Here is a 22221-nt window from a genome sequence, read left to right on the forward strand (position 1 = left end):
TTATTGTGTGTGTGTGTGCGTGTGTGTGTGCGCGCGCGCGCACACACGTGGGCGCCTTATTTTAGTGTTCCAGACCTGTGCTCTGAGGAACTCACACCCACGAGTCCTCTGAAAAGGGTGAGAGAATTCCAAGAACTGGTTTGACTAGAATTTTGGCTTCAGGCATGGGTGTGCTTTGGCCTCGTAATTCATAAAGTTGAGGTTGATGACTTACATAGACATATTAGACACATGATACTTCTTCAGCAACTTTGTCTTTAATTACAGTTTACTGGTGGTGAAGCTTAGTTGTTAAAATTAGGTTGTGTGACATATAGGAGATTCTGAAATGCATAGCTCTCAGCCTGGTGTCTGTGGTCTCCAACAGAATATGTGAATTCCCTGACGTGGTCTCTACCATTGTCAGTTTTGTGTCAGGAACCTCTCTCTGTGAGAGATTACATACCATAGGAGTTTGAACCAAAAATAAGTTAATAATTTCTTTCTTAATAATTTCATGACCACTGAATGAGAAGAGTTTGCTCACTCTGTTTTGGAAAACACGTGAAATGACTACGAGGAGATATGTTAGCTCTAAACAAATTCCGTCTAACATGAGTCCAACACCTGTCTTGCAGATGACAAAGTCATGCTCACCGCCACACCAGGGAAGAGAGCTTTATTGGAAATCACAAGGCTCACTGCCAAGCCCACATATCCTTCCAGTGTTCACAGACCAAAACAGACCCAAGTCCACCTAAAGCAAATGACTTTCCAGGACTTGTCTGGTCCATGTTGCTAAGAACATTGGTAAACGTATTCTCTTTTTTTTCTCCTATATCACACCATCATGTTGAGACAAACAGGCTCTAATTTAAGGATTGAGTCCCACAGGCTGCCTCTTGTCTCTAAAACACACGGACCAACAGTTTCTTCCAAGCAGCATCTTCAAGTCCCATTCACCTAAAATGACAGGTTTGAGTTGTATTTTCACCTTCCACTGCAACTCTGCCATTATACTTTCAGGGTTTTTTTTTTTAATTAAGATTTTATTTTTAAGTCATCTCTACACACAGTGTAGGGCTCAAACTCACAACCCTGAGATCCAGAGTCACACAGTCTACTGACCGAGCCAGCGGGACAGGCATCCCCGCGCTTCCAGTCTTTAGCAATTTACTCGCACTCTTCCTGGGTTGGCTTTCTTAATTGTGTGCGTACAGAGCAGCCCTCCTAGTGGACACAAATCACAGGAGCAGGGACATGTTCTTTGTCTTAACTTTGGGTTACTATACCCCAGTCAATGAGATTAAATCCATTCAGAAATGGAGTTTTATGACATTGTGAATCGAATGACAGAGACTCTTTTCACCCAAACTGTTCCCTGGTGTAATGGCGAGCGCTCTGCCCTCTGAAGCCAGCCATCTGAGTTCAAAGACTTGTGGGTTATTTCAGTTTGTTTTTCTGTTGTTGGGATTTGTTTGTTTATTTTTGTCTACAGAGGCCATACTAGGCAATTTCATCCCTGACATCTCTCAGCACTTAATATGCACATCTGGGAATCTTTAGACAGCCTCATCGTGTTTCATAGGGAAGGAAAAAACGGTCAAAAGTAAATACTTCCACTTAAAACAGCATCAAAAAGAATAAAATACTCAGGAATAAATTTAAGAAAAGAAGTACAAAACTTATACTCGGAAAACTACAGAACACTGTTGAAAGAGGTGAAGATAGATAAAGACCTGTCATGTCATGGACTGCACGTTCACATGGTTATGATGGCGCTTCTCCCTCAGCTGATCTGCCCGATCAGAACGCTAGCTGACTTCTCTGTAGAAACTGACGAGGTGATCCTAAAATTCCCACGGAATTTCAAGGGACCCAGAATATCCAGAACAATCTTGAAAAAGAAGAAAAAGAAGGACTCCCTTCCCACCCTCAAAACTAACCACAAGATCATGACAATCAAGACAATGAAATCAATGAGATAGAATCAAGAGTCCAGAAATAAAGCCATAAATCTATGGCCAACTGATAAGAGGTGCCAAGACTCTTCAGTGGGGATAGAATAGTCTCGTCAACAAATCATACTGGGAAAACTAGATAACCACATGAAAAGAATGGACTTAGACCCTTACCTCACACGATGCACACAGATTAACTAAAATAGGTCAAAGACATAAGGTCTAATATCATAAAACTTTTAGAAGGGAACACTGGGAAAATCATGACCTCAGATTAGGCAGTGATTCTTAGATCTGACACCACAGGCGCAAGCAACAAAAGAGGGCAGCTAAAGCAGACTTCATCAAAATGAAAAGCCTTTGTGCCTTAAAAAACACTATCAAGAAAATAAAAGACAACCAAAAGAGTAGGAGAAAATGTTTGCAAAACACTATCTGATAAGGGGCTTGCTTCTAGAGTTTATTAAGAACTTTTACAACTCAAGGGAGAGACAAAGAACCCATTTAAATGAGCAAAGGAAAAAAAATGAGCAAAGACAGGAATAGACAGTTCTCTAAGAAAATGCTTGCCATCATTAGTCATTTGGGAGGTGCAAATCAAAACCACAGTGAGATACAACTTCACGCCCATTAGGATAGTTTTAATGAAAATGCCATACAATAACAAGTGTTGGGGAGGATATGGGTAAATCAGACCATCATACATTCCTGGTGGGAATGACAATGGAGCATTCAGGTTGGAAAACAGTCTGGCAGTTCTGCAAAAGATTAAATATAGACTTACCAATTGATCATCAATTCCAGGTATATAAACAGGATAAAGGAAAACCCATAAATAATAATGATAGTAAAAATCAAGTTATTTTGATGAATATATAGGGAAAACTAAAACCTCCCTGCAACCCACAAGCTCAGTTATTTCATTTCCATCCACACCAGCAACCTGAAGCCAGGTCTGGTAAAACCTTCCAGAATTAAAATGTATGCGTGTACATAACCTTTTCACTCCAGTATTTAAAAATCATAACCATTGCATGTAATCCTGCAGTGAATGTTAAAGCTCGTTCCAGCTGTGGGATGAGTCTCATGACTCTTCATCCGAAGCTGATCTCATTCCAACCATCTGTCAGAATAAGAAGTCCTTCCAGTTCTGAGAAAAGGACATTAGTTGCCAATATGCTGCAACAGCCTGATTGTCATTCAGACGATGTTAAAGGATAGGGAAGATCAACCGCAAATACACTTACCGGTGTGCAGTTTGATCCTACGGAGAGCTGAGGTACAGTATGGCTATTTATTTTATCAGGGGAAGGCTTCATTGTGTAGTCGTGGCCGAGTGGTTAAGGCGATGGACTAGAAATCCATTGGGGTTTCCCCGCGCAGGTTCGAATCCTGCCGACTACGGGCATTTTGACATCTTGTGGGTTGCTTTGAAATCCCTCATTGTTTCAAGTCCAAAGAACCATGAATTGTACCTGAACTATAAGCGATGTATCCTCATTTACTAAACTTCGCTGTTTTGGTCTTGGGATTAACTGGCCTATGATGGAGTCTCTCAATCTGGCAGGAAAAAAGAGATCATAATTACTGTATCAGTTAGGTTTGAACGGAGTCCTAATGTTTTCTTTTCTCCCAAGAAGAGTCCAAATTTCAGAGATACTGTGGTATTTCAGGCAATCGAAATCCTGCTTGAAGACAACTCTTTCAAAAAGAAAGTGGGAGTGCTTGCTTCTCCACCAGACTGTGACTTTAAAAAAAAAAATTATTTATTTTACAGAGAGAGGCACAGTGAGAGGGGGAACACAGCAGGGGGAGTGGGAAAGGGAGAAACAGGCTTCCCGCCAAGCAAGGACCTTGAGATCATGACCTGAACCAAGGCAAATGGGTAAGGATTGAGCCACTCAGGTGCCCTAGACTGTCACCTTTTCAACGATTTCCTTGCTCGCATCCCAACTGTTTCCTTGCTATCTCCCAATCCACTCATTTCCATGTATCTGTGTGAGGCTGATCTGGAATTCCGTGCTTGTTTAACACAACCCCAGCCTGTTTATTGGACAAGTAAGTAAAGAAGGGCCAGAAATAATGCTATCTGAAGACAGTAAAATCATTTGCTTCCATGTAACTGGAAATCAAGGTCCAAAATAAGCTGTAATCAACTGGCGTAAAGTGTATTCTCATTGCCTATTAAGAATTTTAATATTTAAACTATTTTAAACATAATAATCATGATATGAAGCTCAAATGATATTGGGATACATGCAGTAGGGGGGAAAATGTCCTTTCTATCTATGTACTCTAGCTGCTCAATTTCCCTCCACAGTGAAATGAGTTTTTGTACAACTATCCAGAGTTATGTGTGCATAATATTCAGTCCACTCTGTATTTTTATTTTTAAAAGATTTTATTTATTTATTTGAGAGAGCATGAGTGGGGGAGGGGCAGAGGGAGAGGGAGAAGCAGACTCTCCGTTGAGCAGGGAGCCTGAGCTCCCCTCCATCTCTGAGGACCCTGGGATGAGGACCTGAGCAGAAGACAGACCCTTCTTTCAAAAAAAAAGGGGGGGGGGGCGCCTGGGTGGCTGGGTAGGTCAAGCCTCTGCCTTAGGCTCTGGTCATGATCTTAGGGTCCTGGGATCTGAAGCATAGAGCTCTTTGCTCAGCTGGGAACCTGCTTTCCCCCTCTCTCTCTGCCTGTCTCTGCATACTTGTGATCTCTGTCTGTCAAATAAATAAATAAAATCCTTAAAAAAAAAAAAGCCTTAATGTCTAAGACACCCTTTTAAATGAATGGTACAAGCACATACACAGTGTTCATCTTGGTTTTTTCTTTCCCTTAAGAATATATACTAACCCATAGAAATATGTCCAACTGACTTTTCACAATAGACCAGAAGAAAATTTCAATGGAGGAGGAATTGTCTTTTCGACAACATCCGTAGGTAAAAACAGAAACAAAAACAAAACAAAACCCAGCAACGAAACACAACAAAAATAAAACCCACACTGACCTATACCTCATTCTGTGCACAAAAATTAAAATGAATCACAGACTGAACTGTACAATTATAAAACTTTTAGAAAATAACATAGCAGATCTTCAGGACCCGGGGTCAGGCAGATTCCGTTGACTTGACACCTGAAGCTCAACGCTTAAAAGGAAAAGAGCTAAATCGGATCCCTTCAAAATGAAAAACTTTTTCTCTGCAAAAGATACTATGAAGCAGTTGAAAAAAACAAGCTACAAATTGGGAAAAGACATTTGTAAATCACATGGGTGACAACAGTCAGCACACAGAATTCTCAAAACTGAACAGATTTAAAAAGAAAGCCAACACTTCAGTCAGAAAATGGATAAAAGCCATGAAGAGATATTTCAACATTTCACCCAAGATGGTACACAGACAGCAAATAAGCACGTGAAAAAATGTTCAACACCATTAGCCATTAGGGAAATAGAAACTAAAATCACAATAAGATATCGCCCTACACCCATCAGAATGGACAAAACAAAAGTCATGACAACACCCATTCTCGAGAGGATGCCGTGAAACTCAGTCACTAGTACACCGACAACGGTGGGAATGTAAAATGGTACAGGGAGTCAGGAAAATGGCTTGGCAATTTCTTACAAAACTAAACAGGAAATTATCAGATAATCCAGTAATAAATACCACCCTTGGATATTTAGTCTAAAAACACAGAAACTTAGTTCCCACTAAAATCTACATGTCATTTTTTCCCAACATCTTCACCCAGCATACCCCTAAACTGGAAACAATCTGTATCGTGGGGTGAGCAGCTCAGCAGCTCTGTGCTCAGATGACGGAATTCTCCTCAGCAGCACAGAGGGAGTGAGCTAAGCTACATGTGGCAGCTTGGATGCCTTTCTGGGGAACTACACTGAAAAGAAGCCAGCCTCAAAATGTTATATTTTGTGTAATTCCACCGCTACAACATTCTGGAAATGACTAGACTCAAGAAGCGAAGACTGTTTCTGCTCTCCTGGTGTTCCGGAGGGAGTGCTGGGAGAAGGGGGCTGGAGTTACGAAAAGGCGACAGGAGGGATTCTTGCTGTAAGGAAGTGCACTTTCCCAGTGATGGATGTGGGAACTGCACCTGGGATAAAACCACCCAGAAATAACTCCCCCCACTACACTAAAAAATCAGTATGGGGGGGGTGTGGGGGTGGGGATCAGAATAAGACTGGAGGACTGTATCAAGTGTCAGTATCCCACTTGTGATAGTGTAAGGAGCCAAGATGTTACCATTGGGGGAACCGCGGTAAAGCGTTCTCTCTGTATCATTTCTTACAGCTGCACGTGAGTCTGCAGTTATAGTGAGGACACGTGTCTACACGTACCCCAGATGTAATCCACATCAGTACAGAGAAACACGCCTCGCTCTTATTCTCCGCTGCAGAATATTCCATTATGTTCCACAGTTGATTCAAAGAATCGAGAACTATGGGTCATTTAGAGTTTGGAAATCTTTTTACACATCATCTCACAGCAGGAATACATGTCCATATTCTCCACCATCTCTCACGGTTGTGGAGTGTTTATTTTTTTGGTGCAGCCTATCTCCCCACTTCTCTCAGAGTTTGTCCTAGTTTGCAGTTTGGAGTGTAGCACACCGATGACCATCAGAGGCCGACAAGGTAGGAGGCTGGAAATCAGGTCAAATTAAGGAGTCTTGCCAATTCTCGGACAAAGTACAACATGCCAATTTGTTATAACAGCATGATGGGAATCTATATGACCAATTATGTCAAAGAGTAAGGAATTTTGGCTTCCAATATATGTTTTAATGTGTTATTTCACCTCATTGGGAGAAAGCGAAGGTTTGAGACAATTACTTTGTTCCACTGAGTTATCTTGCTGGATCGAACTCAACAGTTGTTGTTTTTTTTAATCTAACTCTACTTCTTATTTAAATACAGGAATTTCCATCTCCTGTGTTTTATATATAAAATATATATATAAACTAAATATGTAAAAAATACATATATTTTAATATATATATTTATATATAATACATATATATTATATATATATAGAGAGAGAGAGTTTATATATATAATAAAAAAGCAGTCCTCTAGAGCCTGATTTTCTCTGGATCAAGTGATGACTCTAAGTTTTTGCACCTGGGAAGATAAGATAAAGACCAAGGCAGAGGATCACTGAGTCCAAGATAAACTCACCTCCCTGCCAAAAGTGATAATGGGATGGAGTGAGGCAGAAGAGCAAAGTTCAGTGCCACCGCGAACTGGAGGGCCTGAACTCTCCAGTGCCCAGGGAGAAAACCTGGGCTCTCCAGCTATAAACCTGTAGGTTGTAGCGTTTCTCGTGCATTCCAGCTCTAGTGCCACCGTCAGGAGAAAAAGCAGGCTTCTAAATTCGAAGCCAAAAAGCCAAAAAATGGGTCGTCAGTCAAGCTAAGAACGGGTGCTGGGCTTAGCTTCATAGACTTGACGGGCAATGGCAAAGTCTCTGGTTGAATTTCCACAAAGCCTTTTTAGAAGGTCGCGGCTTGAAACGTTTCGTTTCCAGGGAGGAGCTTTTGGGAGTCACGGTGACTGGTGCTTCTCTTCTGGAAGGAGCCTGGGGCGCTCTCGTGCTGCTTGAGAGAGAACTTGGGAGGTGAGTCCCCGCAGCTCGAGTGAGGACCTTCTCCCCCCACCCCCCCAACCCCCAACATTCTGTCTTGGGCTGTCAGCACTAGATCTGCGGCTTCTGGGGCAGACGATGGGGAAACAGCAGAAAGTAGAGAATCTACCAGAGAAGGCGAGAAACCTGCAGAATTTGGAAGGGCGTCGAAAGGGGGTGAAGGAGGAAAACATCAGCAGCAACCTCAGAGGTTGGAAGGTGGGACAAACCGAGCCTGCATCAGGGGAAACTTGCCCCAAGTTTGGGTAAAATCATCTTGTGATGGGCCTGTCTCTCCCCCCGGAGCTGTCATTTCCAGTTTCTTAAATCCCCAGGAGCCTTGGCGACCTGTGGAGTCGCTAGGGCCTCCTGTCTTCATGCGCAAGTCTCTCGGTGTCCGAGTGAGGAGTGACGAGTGGCAAGTGACAAGTGGAGGCAGGCGCGAAGCCTCCTCCCCTATGACCAGAGGTCTGGAAGCAGGGAGCAGAGCGGCGGTCTGCACCAGCTCTGGGTGCCGGGAACAGCAGGTGGCTCTGGACCCCGTGAGGCGGCCTTGGAAGTAGGGGGTTTACTTTGGGATCTGCAGCAGAGCGAAGGACACCCGCGCCGGTTGTGGGGGGGGGGGGGGATCACTAAAGGTCTCACAGACACAGTCCGCTTTTGCTGATAAACCGGAGTGCGGGCTCAGGAGGAGGGAAACGAGAAAAGGCGAGCGGCTGGAGGACCAAGAAGAAATTCCAGAGAAAGGGCTTTGGTTGAGAGCGAAGGCGACTCCGGAGTGGGTTTTGGAAGATTGGTCCGGTTCTCGTCTGGAAAGTTGACATCTTGGGCATCACTATTCCCAGCCCAAAAGGGATGCTTGGCAACCTCGCCAAGAAAGGACTGGAGATGTGTGCAGCCCGGAGTTGGAGCTTGTGTGACAGTAACGCGGACTGTGATGCTGGGATGAGGCACGCCTGGAGGATCCTGAGGGAAGGAAAGAAGAGTGGAGAGAAGACGGGGAAGCAAACGTAGAGACATAGTAAGGGGTGCAACAAGAGGCTGAGAATTAAACTGGGAAAGCAGGCAAATTACCTCCAGTGCAAGCAGAGTGGCGCAGCGGAAGCGTGCTGGGCCCATAACCCAGAGGTCGATGGATCGAAACCATCCTCTGCTAGCTTCCCTTATTGTTGCCCAGGGAGTTCGGACTCTCCTTCCTCCCCCCACAATCTCCCTCACATCCCCAGAACGAGGCCTCCGGCAAAGTCAAGCCTTCTCAGCCCCCTGTGACGGGTAGGCCTGGTTTCCGCCCTGCGGCGTTCCAAGTTCTAGAACCACAGGGAACACTCTCCCACTGTTTTACTGGTCTTGCATCTCGCCTGCCCCCTCCCGCGCTGCCGGCCGACTCGGGCTCCAACACCACGATGAATCAAAGAACCCTCGGGGGAGCAGCACGGCGCCCAGGGCTTGCTCCGCTGCCAGGGGCTTGCACCCCTGGAGCTGGATGAAGTCACGGTCACCTGTGGAGGGGAACATTGGGGGCCGACGTGGAGAGGCGGGAGTCTCCGTGCGGGGTCGCTCGGAAGGGAGACAGAGGAGCAGGTGGCCAGCACGAGGGAAAGGGGGGACCCGAGAGGAGGGGGCCGAACGGCAGGCGGGGGCCGCACCTGCGAGCGCGCGGACCCAGGGAACCCCGGAAACAGAGTGGGGGTTCGGGGGCGCAAGCAAAAGGTCCAGGATTTGGATTTAAGAGAGGTGGTCCTCGCCGACTGGAACAGCCCACAGAAGGAGCTTCGACCTCTTTTCTCTGATTTCAGATAAGGGACCAAGAGGGACCCGGTGAGGAGCCCGGGACTTCTGATCCGCCACCCCAGGCCGAAAAGGCGTCAGGCGGACCCCTGATCCCTGTGTCTTCCCATCCGCGGGGCGCTGCTCCTTCCTCCCAGGACCTCGTGCTCCCTCCGCAAATGCTTGCCTGCTTCGGACATGAGCTTTCCTCCCGACTCCGCCGTGGTGAAACGCCCCCTTCCTGCAATCACTAATTCCAGGAATAAACTCCCCGGATCAGTGTCACCCTCCTTAACCCAGCCCGACTTGGATGTCTTTTGTCCCCGCACTCGTGCTCACCTACTGTCAGTAATGCTGACCCAACTAACGACCTGCTCAGCTCCGAGGCCCGGGATGGAATTAGAATTACCAAGATTCGTAAAAGACCCCTCTAATCCCTCCCATCATGCACGGCTCCGTCCATAGAGGGGCAGACTTTGAATCTGAAGGTCTAGGGTTCAAATTCCTGTTTTTCTCCTTTTGATTTCTGGCTCACCAGAGAGGGCCCACCCCCTGGAGGATGGCTGCCCACTGGAGAATTTCTGGGGACCCAGTAAGTAGGGAGTAAGAAAAAGTGCAACCTGCGTATCTACCTGCCTTGACATCCTTCCTTGCTTCGGGGCTTAAGTGATTCTCATTTCATACCCCTCTGGAGGGAATGTCAAGGAATCGACCCGCCTTCCGTTGTCTGTGAAGCCCATCAAGGGAAAACTGCTGCGGCCTCTCCTTTAGGAACGGCTGCCTGGAAAGCCAGGCTCTGATGGCAGCAACACGAAAGCATCAGAAAGCCTGGGCTCTACTTTGCGGAAAGAAGCCCTGTGGGGGCTGTGGCGGAGTTCCTTCTGGAAAAAACTGCTGGAAAAAGCGCGCGGATGTGTGGCTGTTTGGGGAAGCTGCGGAGTCTTTGAGCCGCCCTGTAAAGAGCAAGGCTGGGGAAGGGTCCCGTTCCTTCCGGAGAGGCAAGGGCCACTTCTCTCAGGGGTGATGAGACAAGAAGTGGCGTCCCCAAAGAGGGGAGCCGCCGTAGTCGGCAGGATTCGAACCTGCGCGGGGAGACCCCAATGGATTTCTAGTCCATCGCCTTAACCACTCGGCCACGACTACGTGTGAGCCGTCGGCCTCATTAGCATAAGTAGCCTCTTCCCAAGGTCCCATTCGCCAGCACAAAGTGCATTTGCTGAATGATGGCCGTCATTCCGGGGAGTGGCCTGCGGTTGTGGCGACAGGGCCCAGTCGCCCTGCCTCCTCCTCCTGGAAGGCCGCCTTCTTCTCATGGCCCCGCTGGGAGGAGATGGAGCAGGAGACCTCCCGGGAGCCCAGCTTCTGATGAGGACCCAGGAGACCCCAACACAGGCTCTAGCAATCATTGTGAGGAATTGTGAGGGAAGCCCCGATTTGAACACCTCCAAATGAACATCGAATTTCAAAATAATTTTGAGGACATGCACAGAGTGGAAGCCGCTGCAGCTGGTGAAAGGAAGAAGGCACACTTTTCGTTTTCTCGAGGAGGCACACTGTCCTATCTGTTGTGTTCTTGTGCCTTAAGATGAGAGACCAAGGTTCCATTCACAAACATCGTTAGTACGGAGTCAAACTTACTTTAAAAGAAAACAAGCCAAAAAAAAAAAAAAAAAAAACTCTTCGCTTTTTGGAATTTTGACTTGAAGGAATGTAAGTTGGCCATAGTAGCCACTTCCAGAGCCAAGCAAGACTTCTTTCCCCAAGTTCATTATTATCTTCAGGCTTGGATTTACTTATTTTATGAAAGACTCACCTTCAAAGCTCCGATTTTCCTCTTATAGAGATGGAAAATTTCAAACCCAGGCTCTGCTGCCAGGCCCCCAGGGTTTTCCCGCGGGATCAGTCCCTTACTCCCGTGTGATTTCAAGTCAGTTACTTCAGAACCCTGTGTCAGTTCCTCATGCTGTGAAGTGAGAATGTCGTGTTTAATATGTTGCTATGTGCTGAGAAAAATCCTTAACACACAACCACCTTCGGGTTAAATGCTGGCTTTCATTCCTGTTGCTAACCAGGTATCTCAATCAAGGCAAGCATTTGTGTTTCCTGAAGCAAAACACAGAAATAATGCACGACTCCGAAGCATAAGGATTTATGACTTTTCACAGTCCACATGCCAGTGTGAGCCAGATGGAAGTGGGCCACAGCCAACACCCCAGAAGCTCCCCCAGGACCCCAGACACTTCTTACCAAGATAGCCAACACTGCTCAGCAAGGCCTTCAGAAGTGTGCTGGTGAGAAGTGTGCTAGAGTTATTGAGAGGCTTGGGGGTAGCTCTGCGTGAACCCAGGCTCACCACAGGGATTGGGCTTGTTAATGGCAGTGGGAATGCTAGGACTCCAGAGCACCAGATGTCTGGTGGAAAACTCAGGAAGCCAGAGGTGTGCAATTACTATAACAACTAGCTAAGGCGAGGGTCATTTGGGGGGGGGGGGCGGCTTCTGTGAGCTGTGAACATAGTTAATAGACACTGTGTCCCGAAGAGTCAGACAGACAGTCGGTATGTGTGCTGCGTAATCTGTGTAATCAAGGATGAATAGAAGACTGAGACCACTTCCCCTGGAGGAAGTCATGATATTTGGACAAGTTCCTGGACCTAAGATTGCCTCTTTTTTTCTAAAAGCTGCGTATTTTAAAAGTTGTGTGTTTAGCCTAAGGATTGATGATCCTTGAGTTCACTTTGTGCATTCAGTGAGGCCAGACATTCCAGTTTAGAGACACTCACCTGCAAGAAGATGGAATAAAAACAAACTGTAGCCTCATCCCCGCCTATGAGCAGCAAAGAGAGTGGGGAGCCTAGAGTCCCACCCTTGCCATCTTGCGGCAACGTGCTCCCCTCCACCGGGTATCAGAGAAAGCAGAGGAAGAGACCGAGACTTTCATTGCTCCAGGCTTTAAAGGGCTTTTCCTAAACCCTGTCAGTAGAGAGCCTGTCATGTGCCCACGTAACCACCTCCCACTTGGCAGTAAAGACGTGTCTCTTACCCTCCCCACTGGGGTGGCATCAGAAGAGGTCTAGGGAGAGAGAAGATTTTCATCATTGCTTAGCTGGAACGGCCATACACACTCCCTATTTGTGGAGCTCGCGTGGCAATGACAACGCTCTTCTACTCCTCCAACCAGGGAAGACTCCTGAGAGCCTAGTGGGGAGCCAGGACTCCTTCTCCTGCACAACACTAGGGCACTGACATCTTGGGTATCAAGAGGACTGAATGAGGGACCTGGAATTCCATTCCTACCTCGTGGTAGCCAGGTTTGCGCCTTCCCCTGTCAGAGCAGTGTTAGATGTTTGAAGGAACCAACTAAAACAAGGCTTAAATAAGACCCAAAGTCTCATAGCGTAATATCCAAAATGTCCGGGAATCATCTGAAAATCACTTGTCATGCCAAGAACCAGGAAGATCTTAAACTGAATGAAAAAAGACACTCAGTAGATGCTGTGATTGGCAGAATATTGGTATCCCCAGATGTCCGTGTCCTCATTCCTAGTACTTGAGAAGATGTTGCCTTACTTGGCAAAAGGGATTTTGCGAACATGATTAAGGGTAAAAATCTCCAGACGAGGGGATTACCTGAATTATCTGGGAAGGCCCAATCTAATCACAGTAGGCCATAGAGATGGGACATGACAAGGATTCAACCCATCACTGCACTGAAGGCGGTCTACAGAACAAGGAATGTGAAGGCCTCTCAGTGCTGGAAACCATTATAAGCTTTCAGCGAGCAAATAAACCTTTGTGTTATACCCACAAGGAACAGAATTCTGACCCAATTGCGTAAGGCAACGGATTCTCCCCCAGAGCCTCAGGAAGGAATGCACATCTGCTGACACCTTGATTTTAGCTAAGTGCGTCAGAGAGCACCATCAAGAGAGGGGAAAGACAACCTGCAGAACTGGAGAAAATATTCATAAATTATGTATCTGATAAGGGTTTAATGCCTAGACTATATAAAATAATTCCCATATCTCCACAACTGAAAGAAAACCCAGTTTCAAAAATGGGCAAAGTACTCCAATAGACATTTCTCCAAAAAAGATATATAAATGGCTGATAAGCACACAAAAAGATGGGCGACATTACTGGTCTTTGCTGGTCATTAAAAGATAATGCAAATAAAAATCTCAGTTTGAAACAATTACAGTGGCTGAAAAAAGTTCACCTCAATGTGCTATATACTATGTGACTCCAGAGAAAGAACGAGTGGGGGCAGGACAGAGGGAGAAGCAGGTTCTCTGCTGAGCAGAGAGCCATGGGCAGAGCTCGATCCCAGGACCCCAGGATCATGACCTGAGCTGAAGGCAGACACTTACCTGACTGGTCCACCCAGGTGGCCCTACAATATATTCTTTAGATGAGAACACATGAAGACGAGAACCAATCAGTACCAGAGATGGAGGACAGAGTGGGCGGATGGGAGGAGAGCAAGTGTGGCTTGTGAAGGAACAGAGATCCTGGTGGCAATGGAAATGTTTCATCTTCACTGTATTTGTGTCAATATTCTGGATGTTACATTGTAGGATAATTTACAAGGTGTTTCCATTGGGGGGAACTGGGTAAAGGGTACAGGAGATCTCTCTGTATTATTTCTTAGAAGTGCATTTGAATTTACAATCATCTCAAAATAAAAAAAATTAAGTTAAATATGCCATTTCTATTGTTATAGTTTCCCTGAAGGCCTGAATATACGTAATTAACAAATCTAAATGTAATCAACATTAGATGTAATGAAATGTGATTTCAGCCTTGAACTCAACACTCTGCTGACTGATGTTGCTTTATCCTTTGCTTCTATTATGCCAAATAGCCAGGTGCCTATTTCTACATCATTTTTGGCACCCTTAAACCTAAGTTTAATGAACAGTCATGAGATTGTATTGTTTGCCATCATATCTAATCAGCGTAAGAGAACTAGTGATATGAACAAGGCATACCATCCAGGTTTACTGTGACTATGGGAAAAGTTATTTTAAAACAAGAATAATAATTCTAGCTATTGAGAATAAATGAGAGGGCTGCCTGGGTGGGTCAGTCGTTAAACGTCTGCCTTCGGCTCAGGTCATGATCCCAGGGTCCTGCGATCTGGCTCCCTGCTCCGTGAGAAGCCTGCTTCTCCCTCTCCCACTCCCCCTGCTTGTGTTCCCTCTCTTGCTGTGTCTCTTTCTCCAAATAAATAAATAAAATCTTTAAAAGAATAAATGAAAATCTCCTTATGTGCTTTATATATTAAAATAATACCAACTTGTTGAAATATGAATGGAAATGGATTTTCACTATTTCTGGGGAAAAATGTTTCAATGAATAGTTTGTGAAAATGGCTAATTTTGTTTATTTTATGTAGTATTAATAATTAATAAAAATTAAATATAAAAACACAACATAAATATTGAGACTCTTTAGCTAGAGAACACCTCCCAATTTTATTCCCAATAGGCGTTTATAAATATTTGCCCAGCTTGAAGCCCAGTGCAGGGGTTGAACTTGACACTCTGAGGTCAAGACCTCAATAAGGCCAAGAATCAGTGACTTAACCAACTGAGTCACCCAGGCACCCCTAGCTTTGAATCTTTAAAGAAAAAGTCCTGTTTGAGAATTCCTCCCATCTGGTCAAGACGATTTAAAAGTAGAATGTTTACTTTGCTGTATTAAACTTTCACAAGGAAGAAAAACTCTAAAGTTATGTGTTATATCATGATAAATCTCCATTGATTGAAATATAATAAAGTCTATGACGAAAAAGAGAAATGGTGAGAAACAAATGAAGCCCATCTAAGTTAAGAGAGGAGAGAGGACTCTTCTGGGACCCAACTCTGCAGTGCGGTGACTGCAGAAAAATTTAGCAAATGACAGTGAAGCACAATATTATCAATATTTTAACTTCTGACTGCTAAAATCTTAATTACAGTATAATTATAATTGCCAATATATCCATATGTTATGTAATACATTAAAATATAATGCTAATGATTGATTTTTTCAATAATATTTCTTGGTTATTTTTATATCCTGGAATTTTATATCCCTCTTTGTCAGTGATTATTGTGTGGCTTTGGCCATGAACTCAGACAAAGAGTGATTTTACAATCATTCATCATTTACATGAATTATGACTTCATTGAACTTTTTAAATCGTTTCTCATCATAAATAACTCTAGCATAATTTGACCCTAATAACAATATTCACTTCTTATACTACTGTTGTCTATTATTTTAGTTCCATTTTGTTTCTACATCTTAAAAGATAGTGATTGCTAATGATATTGTCTTATGCACTCATTGTTTATGTAGATGTTCTGGTGTATTTCTGAACATTCCTGTTCTTCATAATTTTTGTATACCATCAGTCATTAGTTCCAATTTCTTGTTCGTTAATCTATTCATCATTTCTGCTGTATCTACTATTCAGACTACTTAGTTGAGCTTTTAATGTCAATGAATAAATTTCCCCTTTATGATTTTATTTCTTTTTATGGTTATTTTTAAAAAGTGATCTTTTGCATAATTTACTTCTTAATGACAGAATTCCTTTGTTTGGTGTGTTTAATAACTTTCTGTGGATGAATCATAATGCATGAGACAATTAGTGGGAACAGAAACGTTTGGGAAGTTATGAAAATGGGGTCGTAGTTCATTATCGCATTGATGAACATAGTGGACTACTGTGGCTCAGACTTCATATATTAGGAAGAAGTTGCCTAGCTATGAGCTGCACATGCTCAGGACAGAACTTAATTCCCCAGCCTTCTGTGCAGCGAGAATGCAGGCATGTGCCCTAAGCTTTGCCCATCAGATGTACGAAAGCAAGATTTCTTCCTTCAGAAGAAGGAAACAGGTGGCATAGATCTGCAGAATTATTTCTTGGTAAGGCTAAGTTCCGGTAAGCTACGTAAGCTGTTAGAGGCTGTGGTGGCAATAGGGCCTAGCAATGGCATGCATGTGGGGGGACATAGAGAGCTACAGAGAACTGCTGACAGTTAACTCTAGGAATTGAAGGATTAGAAGTAATTTGGAGACATGGGTAGTATAATATAGAGGGTGAGTGATTATTACTGTGCCCAAGCATTTGGAGGGAGAACAAGACAGCTCAAAGTTACAATTCTCAGCTAACTGTGTGGTTACTGCAGCCCAGATTTCCTCTGCCCTAAAACAATTTCAATTTCCCATGACCCTGGCGCTGACGTAATTCAAAACCAAATTCATATTATGTAAAATTATGTGAGTTTCCCTTTGACAGAAAGGTGGATGAATGAACGGCAGCATATTGACACAGTAGAGTATTATTCATGAATGAAGGAGTAATGAATGGCACCTATTGCAACAAAAGTAACAATTTTAGCAATGTATTCCTAAGTGAAAAAGTAAGACCCAGAAGATAATGTATAGCCTGACACTTTGAATCTTGGAATAAAAATATACAATTTTTAGACATACGATAGATGAAATAAAACTAAGGAAAGCAGTTTGGAATTACTTCTTGAGGATCTCAGTACCTTGTCCTGCCTTAAGTTGTTACACATGCAGACATTTACCAGAAAATGAATTAACTTGCAATTGGAACATTCAGTTATAAAAATAAAATGATCACAGAGATAACTTAGGATACAACTTGAAAGCTCTGATTTCTGTGGGACGTATTCTTCATGGACAACAATTCTGTGTGGTGGCTCCGTGTCACAGAGATGACCAAAGCAACAGTGGAAATGTTTAGAAAATGTATCTGGATCTTTATTTACTCCATCCACAAGTGCTTTGAGTTTACATGTGGGCATTCAGTAGTGTTCAAATATCTGAGACAGTTCAAGAAATTCTTCATTTAAGGTATGAATAGATTTTCACAAGTCTCCATTTCTCAGTGGAAAATGAAATTTTCCCATAAATTCAGGTCATTGTACCTAATGGACATTATGGACATTATGAAGCCTCATTCTCTCTGAGCAGAAAAGTATTGTATTCATGAGAAATTTTCTTCTCCCTCAATTTTGTGGCATCCGTCTGCACGAAGGGAGCTCACTACATTTTGTAAAGCAATAAATCAGGAGAAGTTCAACTCAACTCAAAATTGTGTCGCAGAATATCTGTTAGGTGGGAGAGGAAAAGGGGGGGTGGAAGAGGGAGGATGGTCCTCTACTCTGAACAATGCAGCGGGCAGTCAGTGGGGTCCACACAGAGCCCGGGTTAGCCTTCTCCTCAGGATTACGCTCTGGATTCCTGTGAACTGGGGGTCCCCTGCCAACCATCCCTAAAAGGGAAACTTAAAATAACAATAGGAAAAAGAAAAACACTCAGGTTCCACCGAGATTTGAACTCGGATCGCTGGATTCAGAGTCCAGAGTGCTAACCATTACACCATGGAACCCCACAGTGACAGCCAGTGACAGCACTCCTTCCTGACAGGATGCATCTCCACTTCTGAACTCCAGGAGTCCTTAGAAAAGCTGAAATTCGCGGCCCAGTTTCTGATATCTGCCTCCGTGACACACTGGCCTTTCCCCGCGTGCACAGGGCCCTTCGGGCAACGTCCCAAAGCAAATCGGTTTCTAAGGACAGATGACACCGGTCCGTGCTTGTGGGCGCCGCCCGGCCTCTGTGCGGCGGGCGGGGCTCCGTGCGCCCCCCGCCCCCCGCCCAGACGCAGGTGCGGCGGCTCCTCCCGCGCGGGCGGCCGGGGCTGCACCTGCGCGCCGCCGCGGTCTCCACCCGCCCGGCGCTGCGGGACCCACCCGCTCGCGGCCTCCCGAGGGCGGGCCTCGCGCTCTCTCCGCCCCCGCAGGTTAGTCCCGGAACCCGCACGCTCCGGAGATCGTCGTTGACGCCCGCTGCCGGGCGGTCCCGGCCCGTGCGGCTCCGCCGGGGACAGAGAAACCTTCTGCTCCCGCGCCGCCGCGGGGGTAGGGCAGGATCCGAACCCGCGGCCTTCCTGCAGGGCTGTCCCCGGAGGCTTCGACCGGGCTCTTCCCGGCCGCAGCCGCGAGCCTTCCCCGAGCGGCCCGGCAGTAACGACTCCCTGCGTCGCGAGGGGACAGAAGCGATGCCCCACGGTCCCCCGAAGGTCTGAGGACAGAAGCAAATCATCTCCCCCGAGAGTGACACTCGGGGGTGTCAGGGTTCGAAGCTTCCCAGCGAGACCCCCGGAGGGGCCGCTGCGTCCAGCCGAGGTCATTTCGGTGCCAGAAAGACGTCTGGAAGGGAAGGAAATGCTTCCGGAAGAGGCGCAGGTGACAGCCCGCAGCGAGAGGCACGGAGCCCGGGTCCAGGCGTGTCAGCCGCTCGGTGTCCTCGCGGTCCCCGAGGCCCCGGGCCCTCCCCTCACCGGCGGAAAGACGGAGTGAACCTCTCCTGCCAGGTGGGTCAGTGACGTGCTTTCCAGAAGCCCGAGGAACGGAGACCCCAGACTCGGGAGTGCTTTCAACACGACGCAACTTTAGGTCCCGGCAACACGTTCACCGTGAGCATCTGCAGGGGCAAGGGCTGGGACCAGATTCCGGGCTCTCTGCCCGAAAAGGAAACAAACAAACAAACAAACAAAAAAACAGATATAAATAACTGAATAACTAAATGGGGGGAGAAGCGACATCTGGGAAGTAAATCGTAATGAGTGAGCGTGAACACTACCTCCCAGTTCCCACCGCCTGGTTCCAGCCCCTTTCCCGGTGTGGAGCCCGCCCCGGTCCCCTGCGCAGGAGAATCCCGACCACCTAACTCCGCACGCCCTAACCGCCAGCTCTGCGCAGTGTTGCTTTCTAGAGAGCACAGCACCGGACGGGGGAAGACAGGCTAAGCCGCGAAGGAACCCGACACACAGTTTCAGCCAGGGGCCAGGGTCAACTTGGGCAGCGATGAGCCATTTTTGATAGTATATACCCCTGACATGGTATAAATGATGAACACGAAAATGGCACTTTTCTTCTGTGATCTCTCTCCCCCAAGCCCGTAACTCCTGTTTAATTATGAGAAAAACATCGGGGAAATGAGGGGTTTCCTACAAAATACCTGAGCACCCCCGCAAACCCTCGGGATTGTTCAAAAACAAGGAAAACCTGAGAAACTGCCACAGACAAGGTGAGGCTAAGGAGAAAACGATGAGTAAATACATCGTGACATTCTGAATCAGATCCAGGAACCAAAAAGGACATGAGGTAGAAACCAGGGAGATCAGAATAATTTTTGGACTTTAGTTAATAATAATGTATAAATATTTGTTCATTGATTGTAATAAATGTGCCCCACTCAGGTAAGATTTTAATCCTAGGAGAAACTGAGTGGTGGTGGGGGGATATAGGTGCCCTCTCTTCTATCATCCCAAATAAGTAGAAACTGTTGCTTTAGGGAGTAAGAACAAGGAAGTGGCCAAATGAAATTATTTCTTCAAAGGGAATTCAGAACTCTGGTTTGCAATGTGAGCCAGCACAGTGCCCTCCCCCTTTAACTAATGAGCCCCGTTATCAGACCCAGTACTAAGGCCTGCAGAACCCACATGGCCTCAGAGCACAGAGAGTTGTAGGAGTTTGGAAGGAGGAGTTCATATGCTAGAGCACTGCTCTATTCTGCTGTGGGCCCAGCAGTTAGCAGGACACCAAGCCCTGGCTCTGCCCTTTGAGATTTGGGGCTAATCATGATGGGATAGACTAAAATTATGAATCCATGAGTCCAGGAAACCAGCAGGTGGCTGGAGGCTAGCATATTCTTCCAATAAGAATAAAAACTGGACGTTTACATTTGAGCAGGGATTGAATGTTCTGAATGGGGTCTTGGCTCCCACTTTTTCACAGAGAAGATGCAAGATAGGGACACAGTGTATGGACTGGTTGTCTGGGCAGTGATCCATGATGAGAGTGAAAGAGGAGATTTGATGGTTTGTTGGTGGACCGAGACCTTGGTTCAGGCCAGAGCTCCAAGGTTGCTTTAGGCCTCGAGGGCCCACTCTGAACCAGGCACATCAGGGAGCATCACAGATGACTTCAGGGAGCACTGGAGAATCAGCCTCAGAGGCATGGTAAGTTCCCTGCTAGACCGAGGTCAGTCCTGAATCAGTCTCTGGGAATTGCTTTAAAGTACTCGTGCTCATTCATAGGCATCTTGTTTATTTCCCCCAAACAAAACATAGCTGAAAAATTCTTCTCCTCTTCCCCAAGATAAAGAAGTCATTAGAACAGAGATTCATGGTACATTATTTTGGCTCTGAATTCCAGATCATATGGAATAAAATCTGTGAAACCCCTTTCTCACAAAGGTACCCCTAGATACACATACATATATATCATTTTGCAAACTAGTTCAGAGTGTCTGTGGAACATGTAAAGTCCATAGACCCCAGGCTATGCACCTTCTGCATTTGGAGATTGTCCTTTGTCACCTAACCTAATTTTTAACTAACCAAAAGCAAATTCTTTAAGTAGAAATTAAGCATCATACTGCTAAAGTAAATTCACCTTTTAATCGTGGCTAAGTTTTTCATTAATATTCATCTTGTAAATTATGTCAAAGTTGTGTCCACGACTGAATGGAAAATACTAGTCAGATTAGTTCTCAGAGGGCTGTTGGGGTGCACATTCCTGATAATAAAGTTTGGGGAAACTTGACTCAGACATAAGCAGGTCAAAGAGAAGGGAGAGGACTAGGCTTATTTTTATCACAGGGTAACTGGACCTTGCTGCAGCTTCTCCTGGGCCCCACTGGGAGGAACCCCTTAAATTCTGATCTTCACATGCTGCTGAAGCACTGGCCACATGAATGTAGGACAGAGGCCAGACAGCCCTTTCCTCTCATGACTCTCAGTAAGTTTTCCAAATCCTGTGTCATTTAAACCTAGTTTCCTTGGGGTTATTTTTTTCCTGTTACCCCCAAGTCACAAGTATCTCATAATTATGTTCCAGCCAGAAGGCTTTGCTGCTCCTGAAAATCGAGACAGAAAGTAGAAAAACCCCAGAGGAAGACGTAGAAAATCTGAGTAACAAGGATACGTGAGAGTCAGATCTGAGTAAATATTGGCTGCATAAAACAATGTGAATGTCTTCTAGAGGAGAAAATGAACATAGAATTCATATGGATGCAAACAATGAATTTAGACGTCCCTGGAGACAGAGATGAATAGAATCCCATTTTTCTAATGTTACGTCCTTTGCATTGTCTGGGAAAATGATAAAATATTGGTATAAGAATTGTTTGGTCAGGACTATATGCGGTGATCTCTCGGCTCCCCATCAAAAGAAAACCAAAAGAATAACGTAGAACTATTCAATCAATACACAAGCAGACAAGATACAAAAGGGAAGCATAAGAGGACAGAATGATAAACAAGGTGGAGTATACCAGAAGGGATGGAAAACCACACATAGTAGGATGATCATTTTAACGTAAAACGTACTCAGCAATCTGTGGATGGGGGTGAGGCAGGAAGAAGCTTCTGGGGCGTGGTCGCAGCTCTATTTCCTGATCACACGCGTGTTCCCCGTGTGAGGAATCATTGCAGTGTGTGTTTAACTCCCACTCACCACTTTGCATACATGTTCAGGAGAAAGACACAAGGAGAGAGTTAAAAAACAAAAAAATTGGGGCACCTGGGTGGCTCAGTTGCTTAAGCATCTGACTCTTGATTCTGGGCTGTGGGATAGGACCCCGTGTGTGGCTCCGTGCTGGGGGTGGAGCCTGCTTAAGATCCTCTCTCTCCCTCTGCCCACCTACCCCCTCCCCCCCCCCCCCCCCCCCCGCCACTGCCCCGTTTGTCTGGTGGTACTCTTTCTCTCTCTCTCTCTGGGGAAAAACCCCACAAAAGCCCTCCTAGTAACCAACTGGCAGTATTTTTCCAGTGGTTTCA

At 45.6% G+C, this 22221-nt stretch overlaps 4 non-coding genes across 4 annotated transcripts; 2 read left to right on the forward strand and 2 right to left on the reverse strand.

Annotated features, from left to right (window-relative positions):
• The first annotated feature begins 3262 nt into the window (after positions 1-3262).
• Positions 3263-3344, forward strand: TRNAS-AGA (transfer RNA serine (anticodon AGA)). Its single transcript has one exon. It is a non-coding gene; the product is annotated as a tRNA-Ser (tRNA).
• A 5324-nt stretch (positions 3345-8668) lies between these two features.
• On the forward strand, positions 8669-8740 carry TRNAM-CAU (transfer RNA methionine (anticodon CAU)). Its single transcript has one exon. It is a non-coding gene; the product is annotated as a tRNA-Met (tRNA).
• A 1672-nt stretch (positions 8741-10412) lies between these two features.
• On the reverse strand, positions 10413-10494 carry TRNAS-AGA (transfer RNA serine (anticodon AGA)). The gene has a single exon. It is a non-coding gene; the product is annotated as a tRNA-Ser (tRNA).
• A 7197-nt stretch (positions 10495-17691) lies between these two features.
• On the reverse strand, positions 17692-17763 carry TRNAQ-CUG (transfer RNA glutamine (anticodon CUG)). The gene has a single exon. It is a non-coding gene; the product is annotated as a tRNA-Gln (tRNA).
• Positions 17764-22221: the final 4458 nt, after the last annotated feature.

Source organism: Lutra lutra, chromosome 6 (assembly GCF_902655055.1).
Source record: "Lutra lutra chromosome 6, mLutLut1.2, whole genome shotgun sequence".
Taxonomy (NCBI): domain Eukaryota; kingdom Metazoa; phylum Chordata; class Mammalia; order Carnivora; family Mustelidae; genus Lutra; species Lutra lutra.